Source organism: Myodes glareolus, chromosome 7 (genome assembly GCF_982192425.1).
Source record: "Myodes glareolus chromosome 7, mMyoGla1.1, whole genome shotgun sequence".
NCBI classification, from domain to species: Eukaryota; Metazoa; Chordata; class Mammalia; order Rodentia; family Cricetidae; genus Myodes; species Myodes glareolus.
The window spans coordinates 39,875-59,496 of record NC_142032.1 but is presented as its reverse complement, the minus strand read 5'-3'; positions in this window follow the sequence as shown (position 1 = coordinate 59,496).

Below are 19,622 nucleotides of genomic sequence, written 5' to 3'. Positions count from 1 at the left end.
TAGAGTTGTGGCAGTGAACACAGCTCTGGCTGGTATCTCAGCGGCAAGGCTGGAAAGCTAAGGAATGGACTGGGTCTAGCCTTCAAAGCCACGGCTTTAAAGGAGAGGATTAATCTTCTCCTTAAAGACTCATGTAATCAAAAAAGAGAGAGAGAGATACAGTAAAGAGAGGTTCAAAGATGAAAAAAACCTCTAAAGAGTTTACAGTGTGTTAAAAATATATGGAGGCTAAAGGTTAAAGTCATTAAAAATAAAAAAGAAAGAAAGGGAGAAATAGGGTGTGGTAGTACACACCTTTAATCCCAATGCCTGGGAGGCAGAGGCATATTGACCTTTGTGACTTCAAGGGGCAGAGGTAGATTGACCTCTGTGAGTTCAAGGTGTGGTAGTGCACACCTTTAATCCCAATGCCTGGGAGGCAGAGGCATATTGACCTCTGTGATTTCAAGGGGCAGAGGTAGATTGACCTCTGTGATTTCAAGGGGCAGAGGTAGATTGACCTCTGTGACCTCAAGGTGTGGTGGTACACACCTTTAATCCCAATGCCTGGGAGGCAGAGACAGATCTCTGTGAGTTCAAGGTGTGGTAGAACACACCTTTAAGCCCAGCACTGGGGAGGCAGAGACAGAAGGATCTCTGTGAGTTCAAGGACAGCCTGGTCTACAGAGTTATTCCAGGACAAAGATATATACAGAGAACCTGTCTCAAAAGCCAAAAGTTAAAAGTAAAAATAAAAGAAATAGAGGTTGAAATAAAGCTGCATAAAGATGGAAAATACACAGAGAATCTTGATACTGTGTGTTATTATGCTCTCTTTGAATTGTTTAAATGCTGAGGAAGGAGCAATAGCTGCTAAAAGACTTTTGTTTATAAATGCTGCTGAACTAACCCAAGATAGGTATTTTGAAAATACCTTGGCTTCAAAACTGAAGTCAAAAGGTTTGTTACTTTGGAGAAGAGATTTTGCTTTTGTTTCCACAGAAAATGAGAGGTTGTGGATTCATTCTGAGTTAAGAAAAATCCAGTATGATCAAGGAAGGCCACCTGAGAAATCTCCGACAGGAACAGATGACCCAGATGTCTGAGTTCTACATCCAGAACAGATTCAAGACTGCTGCCTGAGATGATCAAGACTCACAGGATACTCCAGTCAGGACTTGATTATAACTCTATATTTTCTTTAGGTCCCCATAAGATCATCAGCGCCCCCAACCAGCAGGAAGTAGCCTGAAATATTACGCCCACTTTCCCAACAAATGAACTATGGGTATTTTCCTTTGTTTAAAAAAAAAGAGGGAAATGGTGTGGGAGAATTGTCTTTATTCTGTCAATCATATTTTAATAAAATGCTGATTGGCCAGGCAGGCAGTATAGGCGGGAAAATCAGACAGGAAGTAGAGGTGATGCAATGAGAACAGGAGAATTCTGGAAAGCAGAGAGGTTCCTCTGTCACTCCTGTGCAGACCACCGAAGAGGCAACATGTAAGCTGTCACATTGAGAAAGGTACTGAGCCCGTGTGGCTAACATAGATCAGAATAATGGGTTAAGATAAGTCATAAGAATTAATAAGTAGCCTGACCTAATGGGCCAATCAGTTTATAACCTTATGGAGTCTTGTGTGTGATTTTCTTTGTTGCTTGCCAGCTGTTGGGGTACTTGGAGGGATGGAAACCCCAACAAGCCAGCCCCCTCATGTTACACAGGGATATGAAAGTGTTTTGGAAATGAGACTACATGCAGGATATGAAGGTAAAAGAGTTTGATTTACTTGGTCTTTATTTTTGTTGCTATATTATTATTTTAGAATTTAAATTTTTAAGTTATAACTTTTATATTTGAATTATACAGCTTATTTTATATTTTCCTGGGTATAACAATTAAGAGGCTTATAAATTTTGAAAATCATTTGGACTTTGAACATTAAGGATCCCTTTAAACATATTCTGGATGCCATTTAGATTAAGATGTGGCTGTGAGCCATCATGGAAAGTGGAAGACATCTGTGGTTTGACTAAAATGACTGTGAGGTGTCATGGGTTTGAATAATTTTTTTGCCAGAGTTATTATTTGAACAACTATGCATCTTTTCCAATAGTAAATATGGTTGGCAGAGGGGGGGACTAGCCATGACTCAAGGTTGTAACTCATCCCTAATTTCCATTCTGTCTGCTTCCTCCCTGGTGTCATTCATGAGTCAGTGCTTCTGGTTTTTGCCACCACAGACAAAGTAGTTGGTACCTTCTGTGTCTTTCTTTTAATAATTTTTGAGAAAAATAAATATATCACCCCTTAATGTACTTTTAGTCAGAGACTTTTGCAACATCAGTGGGGAAAGAAATGAAAACATGAATTGCTTCATTTGAAATAGTTTTTAATGGAAGATCATCACACAGAACCTTCTGCTGAGTAGTACCTACTTATACCTTAGACATAATAGCTCTAGTAAGAAACATTTAACCAATATATTAAATCTATGAAATTTTGTTCAACATCTGTATTTCAGGAATATTTTCAGACTAATGATTCATTTGAGTGTCCCTATAACTAACATCTGTGATGCCTGATGGACATGTTCTTGTCTTTAAATAAAGTACTGAATTTATGAGGAAATGCAAATCCCCAAAGGTTAATACATGCTATAACCCATTCAACAGACATTAATATGATTAATATACAATGAAAAATATCTGGAACATATGTAGATATAATGATTCACAGATACACACACGTATGTATATGTAAACACACACACACACACACACATATATACATGTATGTTTATCAATGAATAAATGAATCTTATCAACTTTTAAGATTCTTGACTGACAAACACACGATTCTGTATTTAAGCACCAGAACTAAAAGTACAATAAAATACAGAAATAAAAGAGATTTCACATTTGAAATATCATGAAAACTTGTTTGTTTCTTTTTAAATTTTAAATTTTTACTGTAAATAGATTATTCTCTCATATAATACATTCCAATCACAATTTCCCCTTCCTTGAATCTCCTGGCTTCCTCACTACCTCTACTTTCCACCAAATCTACTGCCACTCCCAAAGCAAAAGCCCCCATATTGAGACTAGAAAAGGCAAATCAATAGAAGGGAAACAATCCCAAGAGCAGACAAAAAAGTCAGAAATACACTTGCTTTAACAGTTAGGAGTACCACAAAACAACCAAGTTAACAGCTATAAAATATATGCAGAGTAAATTCTAAAAATCAGTCCATATATTGGCTTTAAAGACAGTGTACTGTGCCATGCATATACCCCTATTATGTTAAACATATTTTACCTTTTACCCTTTGTAGTTCCTCTTTCACATCTTTGTTTCACAAACTATAAACTAGTGGGTTCAACATAGGGATTACAAGTATATAAAAAAGGGAGGCCACCTTATCTTGATCTAAGGAGTAGGAAGAACTTGGACAGAAATACATGAAGAGCATAGTTCCTTGGAAAATTGCAACTGCAGTCAAGTGTGAGGTGCAGGTGGAGAAGGCTTTTAACTTCTCAGAAGCAGAGCTGATCTTCAGAACTGAAGAAGATGATGTAACAATAGGAGACAAGAACTCCTGAAATGGTGCTCAATTCAATGAAATCAAAACAGTGAATATAACTAACACATTGACCTGTGTATCTGAACAAGACAATACTAACACTGGTGGAATATCACAGAAGAAATGATTAATCTTATTAGACCTACAGAAACATAAGTGGAATGTCAAGATTGTATGTACCAAAGCATCTGCCAATGCCACAGCATAAACACCAGTCAATAATTGGAAACATACACTGCTGGACATGTCTACTGAATACAGTAAGGGGTTGCTGATTGCCTTATATTGATCAAAGGCCATCACCACCAGCAGCACACACTCAGCATCTATAAATATACAAAAAGTAAAAAACTGCACAGCACAGCCAAGAAAAGGAATAGATGTCTTCTTGGAGAGGAGGTCTAACAGCATCTTGGGCCCAATAGCAGTGGAATAGCAGAGGTAGAGAAAGAGAGGTGGCTGAGAAAGAAGTACATTGGTGTGTGAAGCTGGGAATCCATTCTGATCAAAATGATCACCCCTATATTTGTCATCAGATTAGTGAGGTAAACAACTAGAAACATAATGACTAGAAACACTTTAACATCAAGATTATTGGTGATTCCCAAGAGGAGGAATTCTAGCAATGAAGAGCAGTTTCCCTCATCCACGATTCTTTGCTCTTGGTCTAAAAATTTACAAAAGTCACAATGAAATAATAGCTTAGTATTTATATTACTGGACAAGAATTAAACAGTATTCAGTATAATTAATCTGAATAGTATTTAATTCTTAAGTAAGCTTTCATAAAACTCTGAAAATATTTTAGAAAAAAAATGTAATGTGTAAATCAGTGCAGTGAAGCTAAGGAAATCATGGAATAGGAAGTTTGTACAAATGAATCTAAATCTTCATATTTTTCTTGATCTGTGTAACTTTGTTTGCTCTCTTTCACTTATTTATTGGCAGTAGATTTAAATATAGCAAAATTTGCTTTCAAATCTTACAGGCCATGATGGAAATCAGAGAATATAATAAAATTAAGAGGGACAGAAAACAGTAACGCTTGGTTTGTTCTTGATTTTCAAATTGTCTTTTTTCATTTTTATAATTTTTAATATTTATATTTATTTGAAACATTTTTAAATTTAAATATATTTTGCCATATCCTTCTAATCCCCTAAGGCTTTCCAGATACTCTCTCCAACCCTATCAATGTAAGTCAAATACACTAAGACAGAAAGAATATCATTAGCCCCTTAAGTGGTACTTGTTTTCTCTCTTTTTTTCTCTAATAACTCATGGTTAAACAATTTATTTATATATTAATCAGCTTGATTTTTAACATTTTCAAAGAAAACAAATTTTAATTTATTTTGTTTTAAAGCACTGCCATTCAGAAACCTACCTGACATGAGTGTCTTTCTGTCCTGTTCCTGGCACCTGAACACAGATAGATCCATTTATTTAACTAGAGACTGTTGGGACATAAGTCTCTTAAAACTCTTCCTCCAGTCTTTTTTGAAAAAAAATATAATTAATTAGGCTTCACACTAGTAACATGTTTTGTACTTTTTGGACTTTTCATGCCATCACAATTGCAACAGTTTATTTATTTATTTAAATTATTTATTTATTCATTTATTTATAAAAAATTTCCACTTCCTCCCCTCTTCCCAATACCCTCCCATTCCCCACACTCCCTCTCCTCCTCCCTCTCCAATCCCAAGAGCAGTCAGGGCTTCCTGCCCGGTGGGAAATCCAAGTTCCTCCGCTGTCTCTCCAGGTCCAGGAAGGTGAGCATCCAATCAGACCAGGATCCCAGAAAGCCAGTACATGCAGACCAAGACCCAGCGCCATTGTCAATGGCCTCCCAGTCAGCCCCCATGTCAGTCACATTCAGAGAATCCGGTCCGATCACATGCTCGTTCAATCCCAGTTGAGTTGGCCCTGGTGAGCTCCCACCAGACCAGTCCCCTTGTATCAGTGGGTGAACGCACTCCTCGCGGTCCTGACTTCCTCTTTCTTGTTCTCCCTCCTTCTGCTCCTCATTTGGACCTTGGGAGCTCAGTCCAGTGCTCCAATGTGGGTCTCAGTCTCTATCTCCATCCATCGTCTGATGAAGATTTCCTCTGATCCTGCCTTCCTTGCCCGCACTCTCCCTCCATCCACTTCCCATCCGGACCCAGGGAGTCAAGTCCAGTGTTCCAATGTGTGTCTCTGTCTCTATCTCCATCCATCGCCAGATGAAGGTTCTATGTTGATATGCAAAACATTCATAAGTATGGTCATGGGCTAAGGCCAGTTCAGGTACCCTCTCCTCCGCTGCCCAGGGAACAATCTGGTAACCTCTCCTTGGACCTGGGAACCCCTCCAGAATCAAGTCTCTTGCAAACCCCAAAATGGCTCCCTTAGTTGAGATGCACACCTCCCCGCTCCCACATCCATCCTTCCTCCCTCCCCCATCCCACTCCCCCAAGCCATCCCCAATCCTCCCCCTCTCCCTTCTCTCCAACCATCTCCCCTTACTTCCACCTCCCCAAACCCTGTGCACCCAAGTTTGCCTGGCAATCTTGTCTAATTCCAATATCCTTGAGGATAACTACATGATTTTCCTCAAGTTCACCTTCTTATTTAGCTTCTCTAGGAACACGAATTATAGGCTCAAAGACCTTTAATTATGGCTAGAATCCACTTATGAGTGAGTACATACCATATTCCTCTTTTTGGGTCTGGGTTACCTCATTCAGTAAAGCGTTTTCTATTTCCATTCATTTGCATGCAAAATTCAAGATGTCATTGTTTTTTTACCGCTGAGTAAAACTCTAATGTGTATATGTTCCACACCTTCTTTAACCATTCTTCTATTGAGGGGCACCTAGGTTGTTTCCAGGTTCTGGCTATTACAAATAGTGCAGCTATGAACATAGATGAACAAATGCTTTTGTAGTATGATAGGGCATCTCTTGGATATATTCCCAAGAGTGGAATTGCTGAGTCCGGAGGTAGGTTGACTCCCAGTTTCCTGAGGAACCACCACACTGATTTTCACAGTGGCTGCACAAGTTTGCATTCCCACCAACAATGGATGAGTGTTCCCCTCACTCCAAATCCTCTCCAGCATAGGCTATCATTGGTGTTTTTGAGTTTAGCTATTCTGACAGGTGTAAGATGGTATCTCAAAGTTGTTTTGATTTGCATTTCCCTGATCACTTAGGAGGTTGAGCATGACCTTAAGTGTCTTTTGACCATTCAAACTTCTTCTGTTGAGAATTCTCTGTTCAGTTCAGTACCCCATTTTTTAATTGGATTAATTAGAAATTAGAGTTTTAGTGTCTAGTTTCTTGAGTTCTGTGTATATTTTGGAGATCAGACCTTTGTCTGATGAGAGGTTGGTGAAAATCTTCTCCCAGTCAGAAGGTAGCCTTTTTCTCTTACTGACAGTGTCCTTTGCTTTACAGAAGCTTCTCAGTTTCAGGAGGTCCCATTTATTCATTGATTCTCTTATTGTCTGTGCTACTGGGGTTCTACTTAGGAAGTGGTCTCCTGTGCCTATGTCTTGTAGATTACTTCCCACTTTCTCTTCTATCAGGTTCAGTGGTCAGATTAATGTTGAGGTCTTTAATCCATTTGGACTTGAGTTTTGTGCATGGTGATAGATATGGATCTATTTTCATTCTTCCACAGGTTGACATCCAGTTGTGCCAGCACCATTTGTTAAAGATGCTTTCCTTTTCCCCTTGTATACCTTTAGCTCCCTTGTCGAAAATCAGGTGTTCATAGGTTTGTGGGTTAATATTGGGGTCTTCTATCTGATTCCATAGGTCGACTTCTCTGTTGTTATGCCAATACCAAGCTGTTTTCAATACTGTAGCTCTGTAATAGAGTTTGAAGTCAGGGATGGTAATGCCTCCAGAGGTTCCTTTATTGTATAAGATAGTTTTGGCTATCCTTGGTTTTTTGTTTTTTCATATAAAGTTGATTATTGTTCTCTCAAGGTCGGTGAAGAAGTTTGATGGGATTTTGATGGGGATTGCATTGAATCTATAGATTGCTTTTGGTAGAATTGCCATTTTTACTATGTTTATCCTCCCAATCTAAGAGCAAGGAAGGTCTTTCCATTTTCTGGTATCCTCTTCAATTTCTTTCTTCAAAGACTTAAAGTTCTTGTCAAATAGGTCCTTCATTTCCTTGGTTAGAGTTACTCCATTATATTTTATGCTATTTGTGGCCATCGTGAAAGGGATGTTTCTCTGATTTCCCTCCCTGCTTCCTTATCCTTTGTGTATAGGAAGGAAACCGATTTTTTTGGAGTTGATCTTGTATCCTGCCACATTACTAAAGGTGTTTATCAGAACTACCGCTGTAGGAGTTCTTTGGTAGAGTTTTGGGGGTCGCTTATGTACACTATCATATCATCTGCAAATAACGAAAGTTTAACTTCATCCTTTCCAATTCGAATCCCCTTGAACCCCTTATGTTGTCTTATTGCTATTACTAGAACTTCAAGCACTATATTGAAGAGGTATGGTGAGAGTGGACAACCTTGTCGTGTTCCTGATTTTAGTGGAATGGCTTTGAGTTTCTCTCCATTCAATTTGATGCTAGCTGTCGGCTTGCTGTAAATAGCTTTTAGTATATTTAGATATGATCCTTGTATCCCCAATCACTCCAACTCCTTTATCATAAAGGGATGTTGAATTTTGTCAAATGCTTTTTCAGCATCCAATGAAATGATCATATGGTTTTTGTCTTTCAGTTTATTTATATGATGGATTACATTGATAGATTTGCGTATGTTGAACCAGCCCAGCATCTCTGGGATGAAGCCCACTTGATCATAACGGATAATTTTTCTAATGTGTTCTTGGATTCAGTTTGCCAGTATTTTATTGAGAATTTTCGCATCGATATTCGTGAGTGAGATTGGCCTGTAATTCTCTTTCTTGGTTGTGTCTTTGTGTGGTTTTGGTATTAGAGTAACTGTAGCTTCATAAAAGGAGTTTGATAATGACTCTTTTGTTTCCATATTGTGGAATACATTAAGGTGTATAGGTATTAGCTCTTCCTGGAAGTTCTGGTAGAATTCTGCATTGAAACCATCTGATCCTGGGCTTTTTTTGGTAGGGAGATTTTTGATAACAGCTTCTAATTCTTCATGACTAACAGGTCTATTTAGATTGTTCACCTGGTCTTGGTTCAACTTTGGTATATGGTACTTATCTAAAAAAATGAGTTTGCTTCTTTTTTTTCTAGAGCTTTCAGGTGTGCTGCTAAGTCTCCAATATGTGTTTTCTCTGTTTTCTTTAATTGGGCACTTAGTGCTATGAACTTTCCTATTAGCAGTTTTTTCATTGTGTCCCATAGGTTTGAGTATGTTGTGTCTTTATTTTCATTAAATTCAAGGAAGACTTTAATTTCTTCCTTTATTTCTTCCTTGACCCAGGGGTGATTCAGTAGTTGACTGTTCAGCTTCCATGAGTTTGTAGGCTTTCTGGAATTAGATTTGCTGTTGAATTCTAACTTTATTCCATGGTGATCCAACAAGACACAGGTGGTTACTAATTTTTTTTTTTGTATCTGTGGAAGTTTGCTTTGTTACCGAGTATGTGGTCAATTTTCGAGAAGGTTCCATGAGCTGCAGAGAAGAAGGTATATTCTTTCCTATTTGGGTGGAATGTTCTATAGATGTCTATTAAGTCCTTTTGATTCAATACCTCCAATAATTCTCTTATTTCTCTGTTAGGTTTCTGTCTGATTGACATGTCCATTGGTGATAGAGGTGTGTTGAAGTCTCCTACTATTAATGTGTGTGGTTTGATGACTGCCTTGAGTTCTAGAAGTGTTTCTTTTACATAAGTGGGTGCCTTTATATTAGGGGCCTATATATTCAGGATTGAGACTTCCTCCTGATGAATTGTTCCTGTTATGAGTATGAAATATCCATCTTGATCTCTTCTTATTGATTTCAGTTTGAAGTCAATTTTGTTAGATATTAGAATGGCCACACCCACTTGTTTCTTAGGTCCATTTGCTTGGAAAACCTTTTCCCAACCCTTACTCTGAGTAGGTGTCTATCTTTGTGGTTGAGGTGTGTTTTTTGTAAACAGCAGAATGTTGGATCCTGTTTTCGTATCCAATCTCTAAGTCTGTGCCTTTTTATAGGTGAATTGAGACCATTGATTTTAATTGATATTAATGACCAGTGGTTGTTGACTCTGGATATTTTCCTTTTTGGGGGGGTAGTAGAGTTTGTGTTTCCCTTCTTTGAGATGTGCTTGTGAAGGGTTGCTAGTTGTCTGAGTTATTGTAGGCAGTATTGGCAATGTTGGATTCCTTGGGTTGTGATTTTCCTTCTAATACTTTCTGTAAGGCTGGATTTATTTAACATATTGTTTAAATTTGTTTTTATCCTGGAATATTTTGTTTTCTCCGTTGATAGTGATCGATAGCTTGGCTGGGTATAGTAGTCTGGGCTTGCATCCTTGGTCTTTTAGTTTCTGCAGTACCTCTATCTTCTGGCTTTCATGGTTTCCATAGAGAAGTCCGGTGTAAGTCTGATAGGTTTACCTTTATAAATTACTTGACCTTTTTCCTTTGCAGCTCTTAATATTCTTTCTTTAATCTCAATGTTTTGTGTTTTGATTATTATATGGTGAGGGGATTTTTTTTGATCCAGTCTATTCGGCGTTCTGTATGCTTCTTGAACCTTCATAGGGATATTGTTCTTTAGGTTGGGGAAGCTTTCTTCTATAATTTTGTTGAATATATTTTCTGGGCCTTTGATCTGCAATTCTTCTCCTTCTTCTACCCCTATTATTCTTAGATTTGGTTTTTTATTGTGTCCCACATTTCCTTAATGTTTTGTGATGAGAATTTGTTGGATTTGCTGTTTTCTTTGGTCAGAGCGTTTATTTTCTCTATGGTGTCTTCAGAGTCTGAGAGTCCTTCTTCTATCTCTTGTATTCTGTTGGTTATGCTTGTTTCTGAAGTCTCTGTTTGTTTGCCTAGATTTTCCATAGCCAGCCAGCCCTCAGTTTGTGTTTTCTTCATTGCCTCCATTTCAATTTTCAAATCTTGAACTGTTTCCATTACCTGTTTGATTGTTTTTTCTTGATTTCCCAGAATTTCATTTATGGATTTACTCATTTCTTCAAACTTTTTGTTATAATTCTCTTCCATTTCTTTACTCATTTCTTCAATCTTTTTGTTATACTTATCTTCCATTTCTTTACGGCAGATTTTCACCTCCTGTTTAAGTTCCTCTATTATTTTCATAAAGATCCACTTAGAGTCGATTTCTTCTGTTTCTTCTGGAGTAGGGTGTTCAATTCTTCTAGTTTCGTGATCCCTGGATTCTGGTGATGTCATGTTGCCTTTCAGGTTGCTGGAGGAATTCTTGCATTTGTGCCTGCCCATCTCCTTCTCTCTGGATAGAACTCCTCAGCACTCTCTGAACAGAACTCCTCAGCACTCTCTGGATAGAACTCCTCAGCACTCTCTGGACAGAACTCCTCAGCACTCTCTGGACAGAACTTCTCAGCACTGAAACAGGGACAGCTGGTATTCCAAGGAGACAGGAGACAAAAGGGCTGTAGAGGGGGCAGGGAGGAATCCCGTGGAACACTGAAGACCCTGCCGCAGAAGCTGGGGGGCTGTGCTCTCTTCCGGGACAGACCGCCCAGGCCAGCACCCACTCACCTCTCTGGACAGAACTCCTCAGCACTCTCCAGACAGAACTCCTCAGCACTGAAACAGGGACAGCTGGTATTCCAAGGAGACAGGAGACAAAAGGGCCTGCAACAGTTTATTTAATAGTAATCTTGCATCCAGTTTGCATGACAGACAAAAATTACAAACACAGTTTACCTGAAAACACTCCTGAAATATGCAAAATGTTAGAGAACATTCCATAAACCTTATGTATGAAGAAATGGTTCCTTAAAGTTATAATTTCATAAAAGTATCCAGGTGGATGCTGAACAGATGTTGTGAGATGATCTGAAATTCAAAATTAATTCTGGCAAAACAGTCAATTTTTATTTTTTTCATTGATGCTGCATAAAATCACTGATGAAAATACTTTCAGAAGAATGGATTTATTTTTCTCATATGTTCATGGGTTTTTGTCAATATGGAAGTTAAAGAGACGGAACATTATGCACGGTCTATGGCAGCAAAACTCTGTGGCATTGGACTCATGAATGGCCCTAGCCAGAAAAAAAGACAGAATAGTAATTATGGATGGATTATTTTCTGAAATAATAGCTTGATTATCCCCCTCAACCAAACATATTTCCTGATGGAGAAACTCCACAGTTGCATAAATAGTTACTTGTTGGCTACCAATTTTTCACATTCATGAAACGACAGGTGATTTGGAGTCAAACCACTTTCTGGGTGGTGGTGGTGGGTAATGCACTTCATCCCAGAAACTGGGAGGCAGCAGCAGGAAGATCATTAAGTTTGAGGTCAATCTAGTTTACAGAATGAGTTCCAGGACAGCTAGAGCTACACAGAAATACCCTGTCTGAAAAAAAAGATAAAATCAAACTACAACAGTCATTCCCTACTCCACATGGATTCACAGACATCTTGTAATACATAAGGCATCCAGAAATTTTTCAAAAGAATTTTAAGTGATAAGAATGTGAATATCTTAAAAATCCAAAGTCTCATTGCTGTTACATTCTGTGAAATATAAAATAAGTTATATATTACAAATGTTATAGTCTACAGAACAAACTTTCAATTCTATAAGATCATTATAGCAAGTGTGGTGATGTTTTGTGTGTGTTTTAACCAACAAGTTTACCTGAAGATCAGAGTGCAGAGCTAAGCCACTGGAGGTCAGGCAAAAGTGGCACACACCTTTAATCCAAGGACTCTAGAGACAGAGGCAGACATATCTCTGTGATTTCAAGACCACCCTGGGCTAGGCATGATTGATCCAGTGTCAAAGACAAAAATTGCCAGATGGTCCCTCACCTTTAATCCCAGTACTTGCAAGTCCCATGCCCTTAATACCAGCACTAGGGTGGAGATAGGAGGGATATGGCTGGGTGAACAGACAGTGGAATATACGGTGGGAGGAGCTTGGATGCAGTCTGAGTTTTGGTGGAGACAGATGCAGTCTGAGCATGCAGTCTGAGGACTGATAGAGACAGGAATGCCCCTTCAGTCTGAGGATTCAGAAGAGATAAAATTGTCTCTCTAGTGGCTACACTGCTTCTCTGATTCTTCAGCTTTCACCTCATAATAGATGACTATGAACTTTCCTCTTAGCACTGCTTTCATAGTGTCCCATAGGTTTGAGTATGTTGTGTCTTTGTTTTCATTAAATTCAAGGAAGAGATTAATTTCTTTCTTTATTTCTTCCTTGACCCAGGGGTGATTTAGTAGTTGACTGTTCAGTTTCCATGAGTTTGTTGGCTTCCTGGGGGGAGCATTGTTGTTGAATTCTAATTTTAGTCCATGGTAATCTGACAAGACACAGGTAGTTACTTATATTTTTTTGTATCTGTGGAAGTTTGCTTTGTTACCGAGTATGTGGTCAATTTTCGAGAAGGTTCCATGAGCTGCAGAGAAAAAGGTATATTCTTTCCTATTTGGGTGGAGTGTTCTATAGATGTCTGTTAAGTCCATTTGATTCAATACCTCCAATAGGTCTCTCAATTCTCTGTTTAGTTTCTGTCTGATTGACCTGTCCATTGGTGAGAGAGGAGTGTTGAAGACTCCTACTATTAGTGTGTGTGGTTTGATGACCGCCTTGAGTTCTAGAAGAGTTTCTTTTACATATGTGGGTGCCTTTATATTAGGAGCATAGATATTCAGGATTGAGACTTCCTCCTGATGAATTGTTCCAGTTATGAGTATGAAATGTCCATCTCCATTTCTTCTGATTGATTTTAGTTTGAAGTCGATTTTGTTAGATATTAGAATGGCCACGCCTGCTTGTTTCTTAGGTCCATTTGCTTGGAAAACCTTTTCCCAACCCTTTACTCTGAGTAAGTGTCTGTCTTTGTGGTTGAGGTGTGTTTCTTGTAAACAGCAGAATGTTGGATCCTGTTTTCGTATCCAATCTCTAAGTCTGTGCCTCTTTATAGGTGAATTGAGTTCATTGATATTAAGTGATATTAATGACCAGTGGTTGTTGACTCCGGTCATTTTTTTTTTAGATAGTAGAGAGTATGTGTTTTTCTTCTTTGATTTGTGCTTGTGAATGGTTGCTAGATGTTCGAGTTATTGTAGATCGTGTTGGGAATGTTGGATTCCTTCGGTAGTGATTTTCCTTCTAATATTCTTTGTAAGGCTGGATTAGTAGCTACGTATTGTTTAAATTTGTTTTTATCCTGGAATATTTTGTTTTCTCCGTTGATAGTGAACAATAGCTTGGCTGGGTATAGTAGTCTGGGTTTGCATCCATGGTCTCTTAGTTTCTGCAGTACCTCTATCCAGGATCTTCTGGCTTTCATGGTTTCCATAGAGAAATCCGGTGTAAGCCTGATAGGTTTACCTTTATAAGTTACTTGACCTTTTTCCTTTGCAGCTCTTAAAATTTTTTCTTTAATATTTATGTTTTGTGTTTTGATTATTATATGGCGCGGGGATGTTTTTTTCTGATCCAATCTATTCGGTGTTCTGTATGCTTCTTGAACCTTCATAGGAATATCGTTCTTTAGGTTGGGAAAGTTTTCTTCTATAATTTTGTTGAATATATTTTCTGGGCCTTCGATCTGCAGTTCTTCTCCTTCTTCAATCCCTATTATTCTTAGATTTGGTTTTTTTATTGTGTCCCAGATTTCCTGAATGTTTTGTGAAGAGAATTTGTTGGATTTGCCGTTTTCTCTGACCAGAGCATTTATTTTCTCTATGGTATCTTCAGAATCTGAGATTCGTTCTTCTATCTCTTGTATTCTATTGGTTATGCTTGATTCTGTAGTCTCTGCTCGTTTACCTAGGTTTTCCATATCCAGCCGGTTCTCGTTTTGTGTTTTCTTCATTGCCTCCATTTCAGTTTTCAATTCTTGGACTGTTTCCTTTACTTGTTTGATTGTTTTTTCTTGGTTTCTCAGGGTATCACTCACGGATTTACTTATTTCTTCAAACTTTTTGTTATATTTCTCATCCATTTCTATACTCATTTCTTCAAACTTTTTGTTATACTTCTCGACCAGTTCCTTAAGGGAGTTATTCATATCCTGTTTAAGGGACTCTATTGCTTTCATAATGGCACTTTTTTCCACTTCATCTGGGTTAGAGTGTTCAAATCCTTCTGTTGTAGGGTCATTGGGATCTGATATTTTCATGTTGTTTTTCAGATTGTTGGAGGAGGTCTTGCCTTGGCATCTGCCCATCTCTTCGATCAAATGCTCTCTATTGGAACTTCTGGTATCGGGTCAGGTTCCCTTGTTGGGCAGGGAGTTCACTGATAGAATGCCTACCTTTCCCCAAGCAGGGTATTGAAGCACAGGCACTGCCTCTTTCTGGGATGCCCCTACAGAGCAGGCCCAGTGTGCAAGGCAGCTGAACTGGGGAAATTTTATGGGCTCAGTGGGAGGGGAGAAATATAGAAATTTGTACCTGGATGGAAGCTGGGATGGCAGGTGGGAGAGCCTAGCAGGGTGGAAACAGCACTGCAGGCTGACCTGGGAGTCTATGGGGTCGGGGGAAGTCCTAGCTCCCCCTCGCCGGGCCCCTGCCGCGGGGCCCGAATCAACTCACCACTCCGAAGGCCCTCTGGATGGAAGCTGGGATGGCTGGCGGGGAAGCTAGCAGGGTGGAGCCAGCAGAGCAGGCTGACCTGGGAGTCTATGGGGTCGGGGAGAGTCCTAGCTCCCCCTCGCCGGAAATCAGTGTGGCGGTTTCTCAGGAAACTGGGAGTCAACCTCCCTCAGGACCCAGCAATACCACTCTTGGGAATATACCCTAAAGATTCCCTAACATACTACAAAAGGATTTGTTCAACTATGTTCATAGCTGCACTATTTGTAATAGCCAGAGCATGGAAACAACCTAGGTGCCCCTCAATAGAAGAATGGTTAAAAAAGGTGTGGAACATATATACATTAGAGTTTTACTCGGCGGTAAAAAACAATGACATCTTGAATTTTGCATGCAAATGGATGGAAATAGAAAACGCTTTACTGAGTGAGGTAAGCCAGACCCAAAAAGAGGAACACGGTATGTATTCACTCATAAGTGGATTCTAACCATAATTAAAGGTCTTTGAGCCTATTATTCGTGATCCTAGAGAAGCTAAATAAGAAGATGAACCTGATGAAGATTATTTAGCTATCCACCAGGAGGTAGGAAATAGACAAGAGTCCCAGGTAACCTCGGGTGCATGGGGGGGTGGGAGGGTCGATGGAGGGGGGAGAGGGCTAGAGAGAAGGGAGTAGGGGAGGAACGGGGAAAGCTTGGTGGCCGGGGATGTGGGGGGAGGGAGGTAGGATGAATATGGGATCAGGGAACAATATATTTCAACTAAGGGAGCCATTTTAGGGTTTACAGGAGACTTGATTATATATGGAATCCCAGGTCCAAGGAGAAATCCCCCAGATTGCTCTCTGGACAGAGGAGTGGGTGCCTGAATCGGCCGTGGCCCATGACCATACTGATGTATATTTTGCTTATCACCATAGATCCTTCGTCTGGCAAAGGACGGCTATGCAGTCGGAGGCCCACATTGGAGCACCGGATTGAGCCCCCCGAGGTCCGGAGGGGGAGCGGAAGGAGGAGGAACATGAAAGACGAAATCAGTACTGCGAGGGATGCTATCACCCACTGATACAAGGGAACGGATCTGATGAGAGTTTACCAGGGCCAGTCGGACTGGGACTGAACGAGGACGTGATCTAGCCAGATTCTCGGAATTTGGCCGGATTCTCTGACTGTGGCTGGCCCGGGGTCTTTCTGAAAAGCCATTGACTATGACACTGGGACCTGTTTCCTCTGCATATGCTGGATTTTGGGGATCCAGTCTGTTTGGATGCTCGCCTTCCTGGACCTGGAGGGAGGGGGAGGGAGCTGGAGCTTCCCACAGGGCAGGAAACCCTGACTGCCCTGGGGGATGGAGGGGAAGGAGGGGGGGAGTGGGGGGAGTGGGAGGGTGTTGGGAGGGGGGCGAAAATGGAAACTTTTATAATTTAATAAAATTTACTAAAAAAATAAAGTGAATAATGAACAATTTATACTTATCCTATAAGTTCACTCAAATGTATAGATGCTGTTCTTGTGCTTTCAATGATCTCATTCAGTGGTGTAAGCACCAAAAATATTATAGAAGAAGAAACAGTTATTGTCTGTGGGGTCCTTGACCCAGGAACAGGAAAAGGTCCTGCTCCTTTACTGAGGCTAACCACTCAGAGGGGTGAGTGCGTACCTGCCTGGCCGGAGGAGAGTTTTAGACCGGCCGATTGGGAAACAGTTCCTGCACCTGCACTGAGGAGATCCACCCAGAGTCAGTCACAGCAAAAGTTGGACCAAGACACCAAGACTCTCCTGGCTGCATTTGAAGGAAGAGATGGGTAGGCACCAATGCAAGAATTCCTCCAACAATCTGAAAGGCAATATGACATCACCAGAATCCAGGGATCATGCAACAAGAAGAATTCAACACCCTACTCCAGAAGAAATAGAAGAAATCAACTTTAAACGGAAGTATATGAAAATGATAGAGGAACTTGGACAGGAGGTGAAAAACTTCTGTAAAGAAATGGAGATAACAAAAGGGTAGATGAAATGAATAAATCTCTCAAAGATACCCAAGGAAAACAAGAAAACCAAGAAAAAGCAATCAAACAGGTAAGGGAAACAGTTTAAGACTTGAAAAATGAAATGGAGGTAATGAAAAAAACACAAACTGAGGGAAGGCAGGATATGGAAAACTTGAGTAAATGAACAGGAACTTCAGAGACAAGTATGACCAATAGAATACAAGAGATAGAAGAAAGAATCTCAGACACTGAAGATACTATAGAGGAAATAAACTCAGTGATTAAAGAACAAAACAAATCCAACAAATTCTTAACACAAAACTTTCAGAAAATCTGGGACAACATGAAAAGACCAAACCTAAGAATAATAGGGGTAGAAGAAAGTGAAGATTTACAGCTCAAAGACCCAGTAAATATATTCAACAAAATTATAGAAGAAAACTTTCACAACCTAAAGAAGGATATTCCTATGAAGGTACAAGAAGCATACAGAACACAAAATAGACTGGATCAAAAAAGGACATCCCCTCACCATATAATAATCAAAACACAAAACATACAGAATAAAGAACGAATATTAAGAGCTGTAAGGGAAAACGGTCAAGTAACATATAAAGGGAAGCCTATCAGAATTACACCTGACTTCTCAATGGAAACCGTGAAAGCCAGAATGTCTTGGATAGATGTGCTGCAGAAACTAAGAGACCATGGATGCAAGCCAAGACTACTATACCCAACAAAGCTTGCCTTCACCATCGATGGGAAAAACAAGATATTCCAGGACAAAAATTTAAACATATTTAAACAAAGATTTAAACAATACATAGCCACAAATCCAACCTTACAAAAATTACTAGAAGGAAAATCACAAACCAAGGAAGCCATGCTCTTGGATTGGGAGCATCAACATAGTAAAAATGGCAATTCTACCAAAAGCAATCTATAGATTCAATGCAATCCCCAACAAAATCCCAACAAAATTCTTCACAGACCTTGAAAGAACAATAATAAAGTTTATATGGAAAAACAAAAACTCCAAGATAGCCAAAACAATCCTATGTAATAAAAGTACTTCCGGAGGCATTACCATCCCTGACTTCAAACTCTATTACAGAGCTACAGTAATGAAAACTGCTTGGTACTGACATAAAAAAAGAGATGTTGACCAATGGAATCGAATCAAAGACCCGGATATTAATCCACAAACCTATAAACACCTGATTTTCAACAAAGGAGCTAAAATTATACAATGGAAGAAAGAAAGAATCTTTAATGTATGGTGCTGGCATAACTGGATGTCAACCCGTAGAAGAATGAAAATAGATCCATATCTATCACCACGCACAAAACTCAAGTCCAAATGGATTAAAGACTTCAATATTAATATTACCATGCTGAACCTGATAGATTGATTTTAGTTTGAAGTCAATTTTGTTGGAAATTAGAATGGCCACACCTGCTTGTTTCTTAGATCTGTTTGCTTGAAAAACTTTTCCCCAACCCTTTACTCTGAGTAGATGTCTGTCTTTGTGGTTGAGGTGTTTTTCGTATCCAATCTCTTATTCTGTGCCTTTTTATAGGTGAGGTGAGTCCATTAATATTAGGTGATATTAATGACCATTGGTTGTTGACTCCGGGTAGTTTTTTTATTTTTTATTTCTGTGTAGTAGAGTTTGTGTGTTTCCCTTCTTTAAGTTGTGCTTGTGAAGGGTCACTAGATGTCTGATTTAATGTAGGCAGTGTTGGCAATGTTAGATTCCTTGGGTTGCGATTTTCCTTCTATTACTTTCTGTAAGGCTGGATTTGTGGCTACATATTGTTTAAATTTGTTTTTATCCTGGAATATTTTGTTTTCTCCATTGATAGTGAACAATAGCTTGGCTGGGTATAGCATTCTGGGCTTTCATCCATGATCTCTTAGTTTCTGCAGTACCTCTATCCAGGACCTCTGGCTTTCATGGTTTCCATAGAGAAGCCCGGTGTAAGTCAGATAGGTTTACCTTTATAAATTACTTGACCTTTTTCCTTTGCATCTCTTAATATTCTTTCTTTAATCTGTATGTTTTGTGTTTTGATTATATGGTGAGGGGATTTTTTTTGATCCAGTCTACTTGGTGTTCTGTATGTTTCTTGAACCTTCATAGGGATATCGTTCTTTAGGTTGGGAAAGTTATAATTTTGTTAAATATATTTTCTGGGCCTTTGATCCGCAATTCTTCTCCTTATTCTACTCCTATTATTCTTAGGTTTGGTCTTTTTATTATGTCCCAGATTTCTTGAATGTTTTGAGATGAGAATTTGTTGGATTTACTGTTTTCTTTGATCAGAGTGTTTATTTTCTCTATGGCGTCTTCAGAAT